Below are 8,109 nucleotides of genomic sequence, written 5' to 3'. Positions count from 1 at the left end.
TTTTTACTTGACAAAGCACTCCACAGTCAATTAAGCAATCACTGGGGTCACGAGGAATCTTTCCATGACAGCTATGAGAATTTAATCTCTTTGATTTTATTCCTTTTTAATTCAGTAACATGCAGATTTTGTGTTTCCATTGTTTATGGGATTAGACAAAATGAGGTTGAGAAAAAGATAAAGATTTTTATAGTTTCTACGTAAAATTTCAATGCATGTAAAATGAAAAGCACTGTCTTCCTGTTTACTTTTCCAAAAGTATTTGAAAACGTTGCATCAATCACTCTATTTCTGTTTTGGAAATATATCTTCAAAATAGAGGTTTTGAAGTATGTAGGGGAGAAAAGTGGCATAAAATTACCTTAGTTGTCTGTACTCCCTCTCCATGGCAAGGGAGAGTGGTAACTTAATAAGGTTTGGAGCTATCTACGACAAATATCGATTATTTGGGAAAAGGTAAAGTTCTGCAACAGTTGGTCAGTAGCAGTGGCACAATTCCCTTTCCCTGATGAGCATCCCTGCTCCCTCAGACAGCACAGAATGGTTTGTGCCATCTTTATCAGCTGTCCTCCACCCTCCAGTTGGTGCCATGCTCATATTACCAGGAAAAACAAGATGTTTTGTGATTTAGTAATTGCCTTAGAGCCCCAGGATCATGTTCAAAACCTTGAGATGTTTACTGAAAGTACTTAATTTACTATTACCTATCGTTAAATTGTCTAATCTAAATAAAGCTGATAATTAAGAAAGCACAAAACTACTTCATCAATGAGGTCATCAGCAATCACATCAAAAGAGAAAAAGAGTATATCCTAATTAGCATGTGAGGCAGAGCTACAAAGACATTTTCAAGGTCACCTAGAAGAGATTTTTTTTTTTTCTGTAAATATAGATCAGTAACAATTAGGACACATTGTCCAAATCATAGAGTCAAGGGCATGCAAGCATGACCATACATGGAATTACTTTTCTAAATAATTAATTGTATAAAATAGTACATGCTTGCATAGCATGGACAAGTAGCAGCATTTGGTTGGGTTTTCTTCTCAATTCTGTAATTTTATGCAAATTAAATGGGCTGTGGTTTGGGATTTGGGGACTATGGAGCTATGTAATAGGCATTTTGAATAAAATATATGGACTCATCTAGATGGCATATACGAATGAGCAATTTTTTTTTTTTTTTTTTTTTTTTTAAGTACATTTTAATGGATTCTTAAGCACCTGGCATGTGAGTCATGGTGTTCTCAACTGTCCAGCACCAGTGTACCAGTGGGTTGTTTTTGTTCTTTTGCTTTGGAAGAAATTGCTGAAGGAGTAGCAACATTCCTGATTTCAGGGCACTTGGCAAGTATACTGGGAGATTTAGCTTGAATTATTTATATACTTTTGAAATTTGGAATTATTATATTTTTATAACCTATGGGTGAATGTATGGGGAAGTTTAAAATTCATACTTTCAAACCGAAGTATTTTGTGTGTGTCTAGTCACTAAGTTCCAGGTAAGGAGAATTTTTATTGAAGTAAGCAAGATAGGCTCAGTGCAGCTGTTTGCTGTGTGACTTTCTTGGGGTTACTGTTTTGTAGTAGTGAAGTAATTTAGAAAATTAATGTTCTTATGTCTCTATATATCTTCATGCTTATTTCTGGAACTAGTAAAAGCTGATGTTACAATTAGAATTATTATTAGTACAGATCTTTTTGTCTACTCTTTCATTTGGCAGAATGGATTTCCTGTATACTGATGATTATATAGTAAGTTTGGCAAACAAGAACTTTGGGGAAAAAAATCATTATGATAGTTTTGGTCTCAAGTTTGAAGAGTAACCTCTTTTTTTATTCAGTATCCACTGTTCATTCTTCATGTGAAAGTTTCTGTTAAGTGTGCAGACTACCAGGTAGTAGTCTCATAAATATATTTTCAGGTATTTTAAATTACAATGAGGTAAGAGAAGACTCTGTGGATATGTTAATGCTTTTAGATTACTTATTTTCAAAAATGGTTTTAGCTTTCCCACAGGCTGCATGGAATTTGCTCAGCTGTGATCCCAGAATTCTGTCAGTTTTCTGTCTCTGAGGGCAGGAAGATATTAGCTACTTAAATACTAAATTTCAATTATTACACTTCATAGGCTTTCCTTTTTGAATGGCTGTACTTTCTGTCATGTATTGTAAAATCTGTTACCACTGTGATTTATATTATGACAGCCTGCAGATCTGGATTAATATACTGCTTTATAAATACACTGTTAACTTAGTTTCCTCAGTGAGGTAATTAAGTATCTGTTTCAGCAGGATGAAATTAATTTAATGAGTGAAGTATATGGACACTCTAAAATTGCAGATTTTTCTGATTAATGCTTTCACTGACTGATGTGTGACTAAAATACTTAAAAATGCCACATTTTGTTGTAAAAGAGGGTAGAAATTAGGCTCTTAGAAGTTTTTGCATAGGGAGAGAAGAGTGTGATATTTTATCACAGGATGTAAAAGAAGGGAATTCATCTAATGAAGGGTCTGGAGCAAGGTATTTCTGTTTACTCAGGTAGTGACACCTTCTCTCTTTAGATTGCCAGAACAAAAAACATACTATTGAAGAAAGGCTATATATTTTGGGATAACCTGTGATTTAGTATCCATTCCACTGCCATAAGATGACATAACCCTCAATAGAGAGGAGTGCAGTGAGGGGGTTAAGCACAAGAACAGTTTGTCCTTCCTGAGCAAGGTCCTGAGCAACTCGATCTGGCTTTGAGGTTATCCATTCTTTGAGAAAGTGTTTGGATGAGATGGTCTTCAGCTGTCCCTCCCCTCTTAAATTATGTTCTGTGTTTCCAAGGATACCTGGAGATAAAGCCCTTCAGAATGCTTGTTTCATGATACTAGTTCCCAAATCGTTCTCTCATGAGACAATCCATAATCAGTGAGCACCTAAATATTCTGTGGTTTGATGACATTATGTTCATTCAAGTAAAAGGTAACTTGACAGGTTGCACTTTTTGGACATAGCTACATTTTGGACCTATCTGCCTTTTGTCTGACTCCCAAGACTGTTGCACCTGAATTCCAGGGAAAACAGAACCCTGTCATGGGAGAGGTTAAGGAAACTTTCCTGTCTGACCACCCAGGAGTCACTCAAGCAGTCACAGTCCCAGCACCTGAGCTGGGACCAAGCCCCTTCACCCAGGATTCCCTACACACTCCCCACTCACATACTCCACACAGGTTTTCTAAATGGCTCGACCCCAGTCTCAGACCTCTGGATCCTTAAAATAATTTGATCATGGTGCAACGACAGAATAACAGCTTGTGCCTAGAAGTGGAGCCTGAATAAAGGAATCCCTGGGGCATTTACCACCTTACCTTCAGTGTGCAATAATCTGGGGTCTTCCTGTAGGTTCATTGGCTCCTGCTGTGTCTCTCAGTGTCAGGTCCCCTGGCTGGTAGAACTGACACCAGGGGAGATCTGATTCTGTGGTGTGGTTACTCTGTTCCACAGGCTGCTGAGCACCCACCCACCCTTCTCTGCAGGAGAAGGGGTCACTTGAGTTTGAATTTTTTGGTTTCCTAAGTTGAAAAGTTCTCCTTTATTTGTGTGGCTTATAGGCTGGTTTGTGCACTCAATAATCAGAAAATATGGTTTACTCTCTGTTGTAACATTTGGTTAAGAAACCCATGATTGTGATTGAAATATTTTTTCAACATGCATTTTAGATGTTGAAACCTTAAACAGCATTTCTCTTGCACAGACAAATCTGTGTCAAGAGTAAGGGGTTACCACAAAATATTTATGTTAAATGCCAGTGTCTGTGTATACAAATTTATGCATTTTGGCTGTCAAGATGTGTTCTCAAATATAAGAGTTCTTGAATATGTTTCTAGTCCATTCTGTGACAAAGAGCAATTTAAAGAGCAATTTTTACTAATTTGAAGGTAGCCTTCAAACAGCTGCTAGAAACAACCTTAAAAGGAAATGAAAAATCACATTTTCTTTACAGATATTTTCCATAAGAAGTGGACACTACTACATTTCTTATTGTCTTTTAGATATGCTAAAATTATCTAATATAACTTGCTTGTAATATTTTTAAAAAAATTCCATTAACATCTGTATGGCAATTTATTAGCAGACAGCTGTAAGGATCTCATCAGGAACTGAGTTTAAGAGGATGGTTGCATTATGAAATTATTTTTTTGCCTGTTCTACACTCTCTTTGCCATTCATTAGATGTGCTCAGAGCAGACTGTGCTCCCATGGTTCAGTACCTTGCTCAGCTGACCACCTGTCTTAAATTTCTGACCAGTTAACACATTTTAAATGTAGTAAACTATTTTGATGCTACAGATATCTGATTTTCAACTAACTGTGTTAATGAACTGTGTAGTTAATATTATCCAGTTCAAATCCCATTGGAACATTGCTCCTGCATCCTGCAATAGCCAAAGTAAAATACCAAGTGGAGCCACTCGATGTCAGTGTTGCTTCACCGAGTTTTGCCAAGCACAGCATCCTTAAAAGTGCTGAGAAGCCCATTTAAAGAGAAGATGAGTAAGTAGAGCCCAAGCCCTTTGAGCCAGATCTGGCTTCTGTGTTGCCTCGATGTTACTGTCCCCATAGTCTCGTAAATATTCTGTATGTTGAGGGATGGAGATTATAGCTTTATGTGTTTCAGGAAGGGTTAGAATCATATCTTTGTCAGCTTAGGTACACATTCAAGTAATTGGTGACTGAAATCAGTACTTTTGAAGTTAATTATTACTGAAAATGCATTGCATCCAACTGTGGGAGGTAAATTGGCAAGCTTTGGAGTTTGTGAATTTTGTCTGGCTTTGATGCAGCAGAATTTGAGAGGGGGAAGTTAAAGTTATTTAAATATCAGTAATAAATGATTTGCATACTTACACATATGCTTCTCTGCCTGTTGTGGTTTAACCCAGCTTTATGTAATACATGTGGCTGATAACCTACTTTTTCACAAATTCTCAAAACTCAGGAATGTTGTTTTGAACAGTGTGGATTTCAGTCACTGTTTTTATGTTATTGGATTTGTCAGCACTCTATTATAATTACAGTAGCTTCTATTATATTCCCATGTGCTGTATTCTGCAATATATAAATGGCACAATTCAGTTTCTCTAAATTAGTTCCTATCACTCCCTTTTAAAGATTTGACTGTCATTCCTATCCAGTCGTGCTTTGTCAAAATAGTTAAAATTTTTCATAGGAATAATTTGTCAAGGAATTTTATCCATAGTTCCTAAAGACACATTTTCATAACTCTTTCATTTAGTATCACCTTAATCCTTCAGCCATACTTATTTGACAGAAACAGAGCAGTACCAAAACTGAGCTTGCAAAAATTTTTGGTCAGGATAGAGAACAAGGATGAACAGGAATTAGTTTCTGCACAGAATAAAAAGGTGAGGAAATCTCAAACATTATGTATTCATTACATATTAAGATCTAAATCATATATATGTTTTTGCCAGTGGCCAGCCAGAAAGGTGCATGTAGCTTTGGATTAATGATAGCAGGGCCATCCCAGAGCACATGGACAGGATTGTGTCCAGATGGTTCTTGAATATCTCCAGTGAGGGAGACTCCACAATATGTTCCATTATTTCTATCTATGCCTGTTTTAGGTGTGATATCTTCATTTAAGTTCTATGAGCATATGTAAACATAAGTACAGTTTTTGATCTTTCCTGCCAGTTTATGTGAAGTCTAAAAGCAGTTCTCATGCAAGAATCAAAAGATTTCCTACAAAATCTGCTTCCATATGAAATGGGGTTTAGGGTTTGTTTGTCAGAGTTTGCCAGAATTGTTTCCTTTTGAGGTCTAAGTTGGAGCAATGTGTTAGATTTTTATTTATTTATTTTTAATTCTTTGATTAAAGGCCAGAGCTAGAGAATCAAATCTCCTTCACAAATCCACCATGTATATAAATTTCCCATATATGTAATGTTAGAAGAGCTGATGAAAATACAGACTGCACCCACAGAGGTTACCCCATTAATTTTTGGAACCTGTTGTAAATCAGGTTTTAAAAGCCCATCATATCTGATCTATGACGCAATAAATATCTCCTTCTATATACTACCTGTATTCTAATTTTTGACTTATGGTAATTATCTTTTTAGCATTGTACATAAATATTCTGCTGGAATTTTATTTTTATGCATTTCCAGAACAAACAAATAACTATGTAATCACTTGAAGACAGGTTTTACTTATATGAGATTATCAAGAAAGTTAATTGTGATCCATCTAATATTACAAATGTGTGTGAGAATACAATGTACAAAACTGAAGATTTCTCACACTTATCCTTTGGTGTTGCAGAAAATGAAGTTTTATTCACTTCTTTCAGAGCAGGAGAGTGCCTCATAGTCCTAATAGCTCAGGTACATTATGATACAGTTCAACCAATGAGAATTCTGCATAGTCTAGGAGTGTATAGATTAAAGATTTATAACTAATGAAAACCAGCTAATGGGAAAAAGTTTAAACATTTTGTGTGTGATATAACCTGTTTCCATTAGGATACTGAAGTGTTTTAACAAAGTGGAGGAGTTTTTATATTTCTTTAAGATTCAAATTTTGTAATATTGTGTAGTGAGGTATAGGCTTGTTATCCATACTTATGCACCAGTTTTCCCTTAAAAATGTTGATTTCTTTGGGGGTTTGTAACTGAAATGTTTCTTTGTGTCATAGCTAACTAAGAGTATTTATTAATTTCAGAGTTACAGTGAAGAATGTATTTCAATAGTGATGATGTTATCAACTTCAGATTTATGGATAGTGAAGTTTTTTATCTATCAAAATAATAATTTCCATAAAAATCCCACAACAGCTGTGGGATGTTTACACTCATGCATGCACACACCCACAGAGAGATACCATCCCTTGTTGTTGTTGGGGGACAAAAGTCCATTGATAATGGAAATCCTAGTGTTCAGATACTGATCTGGGATTGATGAGAACTTGTCCAGTTTAACTGAATAGAATTAGGAGGTGGGAAATCTCAATTACAGACTTTTTCAAACATCATCACCATTTTGGTGCAAGAACTCTGAGGAATGGAGAATATATTCTTGTGTGTTTAGTGGTGGTTCTTTGGTTTCCTAATGCAGTTTTTTTGCTTGATTCAGAATATTCAGAGCTTCTAGCAAACAATAATTAAAAAAAGAAAAAGAGGCTAGGCTCTTTTACACAAATACCTATATTTGGGTATGCTTTTCACACACATATTTATGTGTAGAAATGTGGTTTTATTTTTATTTCATGGTAAATACTGTTAGAGGTACTGAACATTTCATCAAAGTGAAGCAGCACCTGACTGCTGAGTAGCTCTCACTGTAGCTGTGAGGATTCCTGTCCACTTCTGACTATTGAAAGAAGGAAAAGATTTGTGTTGTGAAACACTTGGCAGACATAAATGCCTCAATTATGAAGTCCCTGAACTGCATTTTTAAATTAAAAAAAAAAGACAGAGAAAAACAAAAACACCAACCACAAAAAGAAAAGAAAAAAAGAATTGATGCTTAGAGGTTTATTCTAAAGAACAGAAGATTACCTGTCTTTAAAAAGTGCATGTTGTTAATGGGTGGGCAGGCCAAACAATAGGTATGCCAGGAATAGTTAAGTGGTTTGGGGCACAGTTGTGGACATAGCTGAATGTCACTCAGTAGATGGAAAATTTAAAAAATATTTATTTTTATTGCTTACTACAGAACAGTGATTGGGAAGACACTTCACCCATATGATGAATCTTGCGTTTCAACTTAAATTTCTTTGCCATCCAGAGATACAGAAAACAAAGAGGAAAGCTTGCTGTGTCCTTGCTCCATATCTGTCAAGGCATTTAAAAGCCCAAACATTTAAAGCCCTTCCATGCCCTTATCACTTTGTGTCTGAGCACTTTGTATCGTACACAAGGTGCATGACATTATTGCAAGAACAAATGTTACTGTCTGTGCTGAGAGAGCCTTTGCTGAGGGGACAGCCAAGAGCAGAAAGGACTGGCTTTGGACAAGAATGATTGTCACAGGAATTTTTGGCACTGCCCGTGTGCAGCCAATACCTCGGAGTCCCTCACTGCACTCTG

Source organism: Oenanthe melanoleuca, chromosome 2, assembly GCF_029582105.1.
Source record: "Oenanthe melanoleuca isolate GR-GAL-2019-014 chromosome 2, OMel1.0, whole genome shotgun sequence".
In the NCBI taxonomy this organism is placed as follows: Eukaryota; Metazoa; Chordata; class Aves; order Passeriformes; family Muscicapidae; genus Oenanthe; species Oenanthe melanoleuca.
The sequence above is the reverse complement of the archived record's forward strand: the minus strand, read 5'-3'. Positions refer to the sequence as shown.